General features: G+C 38.1%; 1 protein-coding gene across 8 annotated transcripts in view; it reads right to left on the bottom strand.

Annotated features, from left to right (window-relative positions):
- Positions 1-9,614, bottom strand: part of LOC118735943 (protein FAM102B) — a 138,995-nt gene extending 129,381 nt beyond the window's left edge. For 4 of the 8 annotated variants that reach the window (XM_036465998.1, XM_036465996.1, XM_036465994.1 and 1 more), the window contains exon 1: positions 8,233-9,589. The gene's annotated coding sequence lies outside the window, so the exon portion shown is untranslated. Of the gene's footprint in view, positions 1-8,232 lie in introns of all 8 variants that reach the window. The other 4 variants (XM_036465991.1, XM_036465993.1, XM_036465992.1 and 1 more) reach the window with 4 other exon arrangements.
- Between the last annotated feature and the right edge of the window lie 885 nt (positions 9,615-10,499).

Here is a 10,499-nt window from a genome sequence, read left to right on the forward strand (position 1 = left end):
CGGTGGTCGGCAAATTATCTGAGTGGTCGACATTCGTCGGTAATGTTCAGAGACAAAACGAGTAAGCAGCGAAAAATAAAACAGGGGGTTCCTCAGGGTGGTGTCCTTTCCCCGCTACTGTTTAACTTTTATATTTCAAAGCTCCCTCAACCACCAGAGGGAGTCTCGATTGTCTCCTATGCCGACGATTGCTCGATTATGGCGACTGGGAATGGAATTGATGACCTGTGTTCGAAAGTAAACGGCTATCTCTCCGAACTTTCTCGCTTCTTCACTGCAAAGTGTCTAGCCCTCTCCCCTACGAAATCCTCCGCGACCCTGTTCACAACCTGGACGAAGGAGGTCAGGCTACCGCTGGGGATTCACGTCGATGACACACCAATTCCGACGGTGAATAACCCCAAAATACTCGGAGTAACTTTCGACAGCCTGCTCTCCTTCTCTGCGCACTCAACCGCTATTGTCAATAAAGTACAGAGCCGCAACAAGGTCCTCAAGTCGCTAGCCGGCAGTACTTGGGGCAAAGACAAAGAAACGTTGCTGGCAACATACAAGGCAATAGGCCGGCCGGTTTTGAACTACGCAGCGCCAGTGTGGTCGCCTGGGACTAGTAGGACGCAGTGGACGAAGCTACAGACCGCACAAAACACCGCACTGAGGACAGCGACGGGATGCCTCCTGATGACGCCTGAACACCACCTGCACGGCGAGGCGCAAATGCTCCCGGTAAAGGAGCACAATATAATGCTCTGCAAGCAGTTCCTGATCGGGACCCACAGAAGTGGCCACCCGTGCAGACAGCTGCTTGCAGAGGAGCCCTCGCCTAGGCACGTCAGGAGGCATCTATATGAACTAACGGACGAAGTCCAGAGGTTCATTAAGCAACCTCTGGACCCGACAGCCTACAGAGAGGCCTTGAGCGGCATTCACAGGGACTCAGTCTCGAGTTATGTAGACTCTAGACCTGTGAATGCCGTTCTAGGCACACCACCCCCGGACATTGACGAGACGGAGCTTCATCTGCCTCGGGAGACGCGCACCACACTTGCACAACTTCGCTCCGGCTACTGCAGCAGGTTAAACTCCTACCTGAGTAGGCTGAATGAGGATGTGCCTAATGAATGTCCGGCATGCGGAGAGACCCCACATGACTCGAAACATCTCTTCGCATGCCCGGCAAACCCGACATCCCTAACGACCTTGTCCTTATGGGCAAACCCCGCAGAAGCTGCACGCTTCCTAGGGTTGCCGTTAGTGGAACTTGACAACGACTGAGATACCAACCGATCTGGGCGGGGTTGTTGTAGCCGCTACAACAACAACAACAACAACAACAACAAAGTGTAAAGTAAAGTAGAAGGGAAACATAAGCAAGCAATCAGAAGAGTGAACTAACTACTACTCGCTGCTCAGCACTGCGAGCAAGCGAACTACCGCAGAACTCACAACTAAGAACATAAAAGTAGAAAGATACGCCAAACTTTGTAGACAACTTTAAAATGATGCCTACAAATGCATAAACAACAGCGCAGATACTAGCGATTACAAGGCATTACACGGCAGAAGCTTGAACCAGAAGCGTGAACGCGTATCAAAATGAACCGTAAGAGAAGGGCATGACGACGCTGGCATGCTAACTGCATTCCCACTACAAATGCCGAACTGCCCCTGTGACCGAGGGCAGCAGTTATCAGTTATTATTATAATTTTCTTTTTCTGGTTTTGTTGGTCAAAGCTTTGCCATGGGTATGGCTTTCTGGCGTAAAAAATATGGAACAGTTCTGTAACAACCGGAATGGGTTAGGCGGAGTAAAAGTATGGCTCAAGCCAGAAACATTACTATTTCTTAAAGACTGTTTATTCGTGCTCGTATTTTCATCCATAACTAAACCAGAGTAGAGAGTTTTTGCGCTCTTAATACATATACAGCAACTGCCGACGCACTTAAATACATAACATATACTTATACACAAACTGTTTTTCCCCTGTTAGCTTCTCTACGTTTTTTGGTCTTTGAACTCTGGTACTAGTTTTTAGCGTGTGGGTTGTTGCTAGATGCTACATACCACATGGTTATAACGGTACATAGTGTTGCACAATCATTTACTGCCAAGCTCTAGCTACGTGGGTAACGTAAGTATGCATTTATTATGCAAAACATTTAATGGTCGCTCGTCTTTTGTCTGTATTTTACTTGCAAAGCGTGAATGTTATTACCAAGTGTTACGTTTTACATAAAAATTATGAGATTTTAGCCGGCTTTTTATTGCGCTATTTTACACCTTAGTTTCTCGATTAATTAAGAAACTGGCGCGTGGAAACTTAGCTTCAGAATAAGACATAAAGGGGCTTAAAGGGAAATCAGTTCATTACAACTAGGTGGCAAAAGTTTACTGGGGCGCACAGCCAAGTTTTCATTCATGGGAAAATAAAGCAAAGTGACTAAATAAGTAAATAAAACTGGAATACTTAGTTGGGCAAATCTTAGTTTATGTTCCATGCTAAATTTTAACTCGGATTCATTTGATAAGTTTTACAAATTTTCCACGATATCTTCGAAAGATATTCAATCACTTATTCAATTTAAAAAGTATTACGCGGCTTTGATGGCAGAGTTTTTTATATTCTGCAAGCTTTTGCATGAAAAAAGCGCCAGTTTTTTCCATATGAACGAAGCTCTTTTAGTAGCTTTTTTGTATTTTTCTAGCCCCACCAAAATGTTTAAATATTTTCTCCTTGAGAGGTGTTCACAAAAAATATCTAAAAGCGACAGCAAAGCCAATTTCGTTAAGGGTCAATGCGAGAAAACGAATAAAAAAATCTATCAAAAGGCTTAAATTGAAACCCAACAAAGGTCCGATACTCTTTACTTTAGCTACCTACTTCGCAATCCCCCCTTCCCCACCAAACGGTGCACAAAGAAACGTGCAACCATCGAGCAGACAATTGAGTGCTCAACAAATCAGCACCAAAGCTACAAAGACAAGGAAATCAAGCAAAACCGTAACAAAAGAAGTAAACAACAAACAAAAAAAATATCTCCAGACGCTGCTGAGGAGGGAGAAGATGGAGTAAAGAAAACAAAGCCACAGTAGCAAAGTGTAAAAACCAAACGGAGCATAAAAAAAGAAGCAGTGAATATAAAAAAAAGTTGGCTGACGAAGTTATTCAATGGTAGGAGGGGGAGGCGGCGGGCGTATGGCTTACTCAATCGACATGTGGTATTAGACAGCTCTGAAGGGTTGGAAAGTACTACTATGTTGAAAACGAAAAGCAATTAAGCTAAGCAATTAAGCTCAGGGTGGAAAATGATAATGGTGTTAATATGTGGGTTGCGCAGCTGCAAGAAAACGCAGTGGGGTAATTATTTCACCGAAGGGTAAAAGCAATTTGAGCTGCATGATAATAGGGCGATAGGTAAGCAAACGACGAGAAATATTCATAAAAAGTAGCAAGGCAAATAATGAATGACATTGTTTTTGGAAAAACATAAATACAGTGGTGGATAAATAAATAGGAACGCGACATTTTAAAAAGTTTTGTCACTTTTCTTTTGTTTATTATTTTTTTTATAGCAGGTCATTATCTAAAATTATAAATTCATATTTCAAAAATTGTGCAAAAATTACGAAAATTCTGTATTATACTAAGTATTATCCAGTATAATGAAGTGTAACTTCTAAGTTGCTAAAAAATCGCATTGATTTTTTCTCGCATTTTCTTATGTATCGAAAAAATGCGTAATACAGTCAGAAAAAAATTATCAAAAATCAACGCGATTTTTTAGCAACTTCGAAAATATGATTGAGCAGTTGAAAATTTAGATTGGTATTTTGCAGAATTTTTATATGCACAAAGTTTGAAATATATTTACATATATGGTTTGCTTTTATGAAAAAATTATAAATATTGAATAAACAAAAGGAAAATATTTAATATATATTTGTTAAAATGTCAAATGCGTATTTATTTTCCAGCACTGTAGGTGCATGTACAGTAGCGGTCAAAATAATAGCACCAAAATTCAGAACTGTGTTGCTTTCCACTGATGTTTATTAATTTATTTTTAATAATTTTCATTTAAATTATATGTATATACTTCGGTCTACAACAGAAACCACATAAATAAACGTTGTAAAGATTGCACAAAATTCACAGAAATTAATCAAACTTAAAACTTTTTTATACGGATTTTTTTTTTTTTTAATTTTTGAACATGCAGTTTCACGTCGCTAAAAATTACCGTTGATTTTTCAAAATTTTTCGTGGGGGATTTTGCGTATTTTCTGGGAGTTTTAAGTGCGCTTTTTTCTTATAATTTGGTCAACTTATTTTTGGTAAGTTCTTTCTTATTTCACATTAATCCGCCCCTACCTCTCAAACCCCCTAAGACGAAGAATATCGCTACATGCATACATAAATTGTCTAATCGTCAAGTATAAATAAGACACCATACAGAGCAGGGCAAACATTAAGGAGACTGACAAGTAGACCGTCAGCTATTATACAATTTTGTATTGAATTCGATAAACCATATGTACGCACATTGTCAAAAACTGGAGTAGTCAAAGGCAAGACAAGAAGACGTCCCAGAAAAATCACAAAAAAAGAACAACAAAGTAGACACTTTAGGAGGGCTCCGCTCCACCCACACCGCTGAACGCCTCAACTGTCAAATAAGCTAAAAAATTTAAATTTTTTCGATTATGTACACCGCAGCTCCTCCCTTTTCACCTCACTCGCATCATCTGCCGCATGCACCCACACACACTAAACGCGTTATGCCACCCAACGCAGCTCAACGCTGTTCCATAAAGTGAAAAATATGAATTCAATTCCTCATTAAATTCGTGTGCGTCGTCGTCCCCGTCCTATATTTGTGTGCACTGCCGCTGCGCGTTCGTCGTCGCGACATCAGCTGGTAGCCGCAATTTCAGCTGGAAGCACACATGTATGGTTATGGTATGGCTGGCATGTGCAAACGCCCCCTGCTTACATATGTACATGTACTAATGTATGTATGTAAAGCGCCTCATGCAACTTGTCTAGTCCCAAGCTAGCAATTGTTGCGCAAATAGACGCGCCGCTGGGTGTTTGCTTGGCTTGGTTCACTCGGGTAACTTTTCGTTGGGTTCTCTAGAAATCGCATTAAATGTGATTTGGTGATTTAGGATTTGTGTTGTTGATGTTTTAGCTTCAAATGAAATTGAAATTTTTTTTCCAACAAATTGAATTCAATCACGGCGGCTATAAACATAGCGCAATTTTATCATTTTTTTTTGTTACTCATTCCTCACAGCAGCACTTTTTAGTTGCGTAGATATTCATTTTCTAGAATGCTAGTATTAAAAAATTAAAAATCATTAAAAATCAACGATAATTATTAGCCACTAGAAACTTCCACTTTATTGGACCAAAACTGAATGGGCTATATAACTGTGTACTTAAAAAACTGTGGACACTTTTGCGAAAAAAGTTTGAAATTTGGCTGAAAATTTGTTGAATTTTTTGTTTAGTTTTCTACAAATTTTTAAACATGGGTTCATATAGATTAGAGAATGAATGCAAATTAGTAAATGAGTGGCAAACAATATCATTTTCAAATAGGGTGCTAAGGATATGACAGATCAGCACAATCACCACCTGGATTGTAGAATAAAGTGTGCTGCGGTTAAATTCTAATCGTCCAGACTATACCCCGACTTATCCAAATTATGTCCTGAATGGCAAAGTTGCCCTCACGACACCAAACGCACATGCACACACATGCCAATTCAACTCAGCTTGAATCTAGGCGGGGCTAAGTAGCCGGTGCAACAGCAACAACATTTGAAAGGAACGAGTCAAGGATGCCATTGAATAGCGTCGCTGGGCGACGTAACATCCACTTTGTCTGGGCCATTTAGCCTGGGAATTCGTGAGACGAACAGGCGATTCTATACTATATACCGATATTATTTTTGCGAATTTTCTTTTGAATGTCACGGCACAGTAAATAATGAAGAAAATAACAATAAAACATATTCATTTATCTGCTATGTACTTATGCGCACATGTATGTGCATTAAAGTGGTCCAAAAATGTATGTAAAAAAATAAGGTAGCATTTTTAATGCTACCACCTTCTAGGATTATTCTATACCGACAAAAAATATACCCCTATTTTTAATTTTAAAATGAAAAAAATTTAGGGAGTGCTCAAAGCGCTCTAAGTTTTCAATGTATTTTATATGGGGAAAAAACAACTTTTCGAAAAAAATAGTGTAGAATTCTTGCTTATCTTCAGGAGATTCCCAGTAATAATACCCAATTGTTCCTTTAACCATTTTTTCATGGTAATTATATTTTATAGGTGCCAGAAAATGCTATGGGGGGACCAATAAAAAATCCGTTATCATAATAATGGTTAAATAATCAATTGGATATTAATATTTGGAAGTCTCCTGAAGAGAACCACAGTTTTACGATTGAAAAATATTGATTTTCAAGAGTTTTATACCATTTTTACGAAAATTTTTTTTTCCCCCATATAAAATACATGGAAAACTTTGAGCGCTGTGAGCACTCCCTAAATATTTTTTGATTTCAAAATAAAAAATAGGGGTATATTTATTTTCAGTTCAGAACAATCCTAGGGGGTGGCGGCATTAAAATTCCGACTTTATTATTTTGGACCACTCTAATGTATGTACATACTAAACTTTTATTCACGTTTCCAACTTGACTGCTATTTGGGTTTGACTTAATTGAAATTTCTTTGTAACTGCTGAGGCTACTTTAGAATTTACAGCCAGGCCAGTAGCTGTTAGTGTGTCATTTGAGATGCTCAAGTATCTGGTCTGGCTGGCTTCAGAAGCTACATCGGCTACTTCAAATAATGTAAGCAACGACTAGTTCAAGCACACTTTCTTTCCATTTACAAAGGCGATTTTATATTCTTTTTTTATTTTTATTCATTTTCATTATCACACACTTTTCCCTCCTTTGCTTGCGGCATATTCAAGTTCTTTGCTTTCTTCTGCTTGCTTCAAATTGTTTACCTACTGCTTTTAAATTATGTTTTTTTTTTTTCATGTCAAACTTGAAACGAAATCGCTATTGCTCCCAGCGCCCGTTGGAATACGAAATCGGCAAACTGGCAAAACTTGTTTTTAGGTAAAATAGCGAAAAAAAGAGTTTCAGCAGCTGTAAAGTGGATTAATGTACGTTTACGGAAGACATTCCACAAGGAGCATCGAATATTTTTATACATAATTCCTTCTGGAAATACATTTGCGGTCAGCTGATTAAGTCAAGTGACATTTTGACTAGTTTTGGCTAATTTTAATGTTTATATTCTTTTTTATAAAAGTTTGGCACTTTGCCTAACCAGCGCCACATAAATTCCCATTTCAAACTTCGTACAAAAATTAATAATATTCAACAAACTTTAACATTTGCACCCAAAAATTTTAAACTTTTTATTTATTTTGGGTACCTATGTAGTTTTGTTGCTCATAAAATTTTAGTAGGCTAAAGTGCAAATTTCAAGACGCTAGAAAATCGCGTTGATTTTTAATAATTTTTATTGCTGATGGTGTCGAGCATATTTTATTAAGAAGAAAATGTACAACACAATCAACGCGATTTTCCAGAGTCTAGAAATTTGCACTTTATCCTACAAATAACTGCAATAAACTGCATACCCAAATTTTTAAAAATTACGGGTGCAAATGTTAAAGTTTGTTGAATTTTCATAATTTATGTACGAAGTTTGAAATGTGGATTTACATATGTGACGCTTGTTAGGTAGTGCTCGACTTTGGTAAAAAAAAAATATATATAAACTTTAAATAAACAAAAGAAAAATATAAGCGATTAGTTCAATCAAAAGATGCTCACCAACTTCGTTGAAAGCGATTAGTGGAAAGACCGTTTACACCAGGCTATGGTTGTTTTTAACTAAGATTTGCTTGTTAAATCTCCTCATGTAAGGACCCAACTGAACAACCTACCAATCAAGGAGATTCAACTCAACATTGTGGCAGTGTAACGAAACCATGCAATTTCTAAATATTTGCACACCAATAAATGCGTTAGGCATTTGATGCAAACTCAAATTACTTATGTAGGAGAAAAGAAGTTCCCGCCAAAAGAAAACATTAATTACCTAGAAAATGCCATGCAAAGAAAATATTGCAGAACTGCGAGAAATAAAAGGAGCACTTCCCGATTTGTAACGAAGTAAACTTACCTTTATGTGTTATTGGAGCGGGGGTAACGCTGTTGCTTCTCGACCGACTGGTAGTAGCTGATGACTTGCAGTCTTTTCTTTGTGTTTATTGTAGCGAGCACAGACGAGGCCGCACCTTTGTATACTGTTTACGGTTTACGCAGCTGGTAGGCGGTTGCGTTTTATATGCGTTTTTTACTAGCCGGATACTTTCGGCTTTTTATATGCGTTTTTGAAAACTTATGCACTTGGATCAAATAAAAACACATAAAAATTGGAAGCTTTAAGGATATGCAGAATTTTTTGCATTTAATTGCTGCTTTTCACACATTTCATTTATGAAATTTCTACACAAGTCCGCTGTAACGCAAATCTGTCACAATTATTTTAAATCTATCATAGTTTTACTCGTGCATATACATAATTAAGTGGTTATTTCCGTAATATAATCGCTACACTTTTATTTTTAGCACTCAAAGCAAAGAAATAAAATTAAAAAATCCCCGATAAGATTTTTGCGTTGGGCGCCTAGCGAAAAATACTCGAGAACCGACTGGGCAACATTGAAAAATCCAATTGGCGAATGCCAAGGAGAAATACGAGCAAAACAGCTACAAAAGCGGGGAAAAAGTAGAAGTCAAGAATCATGAATGAAAAGACGAAGAAGACGCAGCACAAAGCAAGGTGTGCGCGAAAAAGCAGAAATACGAAAGTGGGTGGAAACACAACTAGAAGAAAAAATTTTAATTTGCAAATTTTCGGTCGATGCTTTTATTTAATTTCGTTTTAAAGAAAAAGTGAGTTCGCTGGACCTTGTTTTAGCGAAATATGTAATTTATTAGAAAATTTGTTCTGCTAGGGCAGCCAGTAGCCCAACAAACAACGCTCTACACATATGTGCGTCTTTGCCTTTGTTAAAAATGGGCCAATCTTCATAATCCCGGAAATTCTTAAACCTGCATTCAAATGTTGTATTCTTGCTTTTTTGCTTAGCCCTAAGATTTCCAAAAGACCCCCCACTGGCTAATCTCCAACCAACTTAGCATAAATTCTATTCCATTGTTCGTCATCCACAAGTATCACATATTTTTCCATTATCCGTTTGCACTTTATGCAATTTTACAGCCATCTACACCTCTGCCCCGATGTTCACATTTTTTGCGAAAATTTTCACTACTCGCCATTGAGTTTTCAACGGAAATTGTGCACTATAAATTTGATACCTACTTAATTTCATGTTTTTAATTAGAATTTACTAATTTTTCACTCTGTGGATATGTTTTTGCACTGCCCGAAAATTCCATTAAGTTCAGCATCCACTTGATCCGCTTTTGCTTACAATCGATCCGCCATTTGTTTCTCAACTGACGTTTTGTCTCGTAACGGCGGCAGAGAATTTTTATACGATTTTCAGCGTTTCCGTTATCAGCGTACATTTATCGCCTGGTTGCTTTGGGGTCAAAGAGGAACGTCAAATTAGTTGACTTTTTTCTTTATCGAAACCGAACATACACAGCACCATATGAGCGCACATTTCGCTTGCTAGCGGAATTCACTGGAATGGACTACCGAATGTACAGGGTGATACACACGGGTTCTCACCCTGTACCACCGGTAGCAGAGAACGTATATTTACAGAGAACGTATATTTATAGAGGACCCAGAGAACGTATATTTATAGAGAAGGTCCAAGAACGAATCAGCGTGGAAACTGTCAAACAGAGAACGTATATTGCTGTATATTTGTAATTTGTATACTAAATTAATAAAATCATTTATATTTTAGTCCCTAACCGATTTCGGTATTGTATTTTGATCCCAAAAGAGCAGTTTTGCTACCAGTGTACCTATCACTAGCTTTCAAACTGTGTCATGGACAGTCGGTTGCCGGCTTGTCTATACAGCGAGCTTTGAGAGCCACTGCGAGACATTAATAGCTATTTGCCAAAGGTTGTCCAGTAATAATTAGAAGAGTTAGCAACTCGCAGTCGCTAGGTGTCACCAACATAAGCAGTTGTCCTAGTAGGAAATACAGACGGAAAAATTCCGAAAATCCTTAAAATCCACGAAATACCTGGAAGTGCAAACAATAAAAAAATAAAATAAAAAATACAATGCAAATGTGGAGGAGAGGATGAAAACGGCGTATGTCGCTCTTTATACATATAAAAATATGCTGAGCAATACGTGGGACCGGTCATCCAATCTAACCCATTGGGCATTCAATGCGACTGTGAAACCTGTATTGTTCTGCGAACAACTAGTATGATGGACAGCAATGAATGAGA

The sequence above is a fragment of the Rhagoletis pomonella genome, unplaced genomic scaffold (assembly GCF_013731165.1).
Source record: "Rhagoletis pomonella isolate Grant_MI unplaced genomic scaffold, Rhpom_1.0 Rhpom_scaffold_00003, whole genome shotgun sequence".
NCBI classification, from domain to species: Eukaryota; Metazoa; Arthropoda; class Insecta; order Diptera; family Tephritidae; genus Rhagoletis; species Rhagoletis pomonella.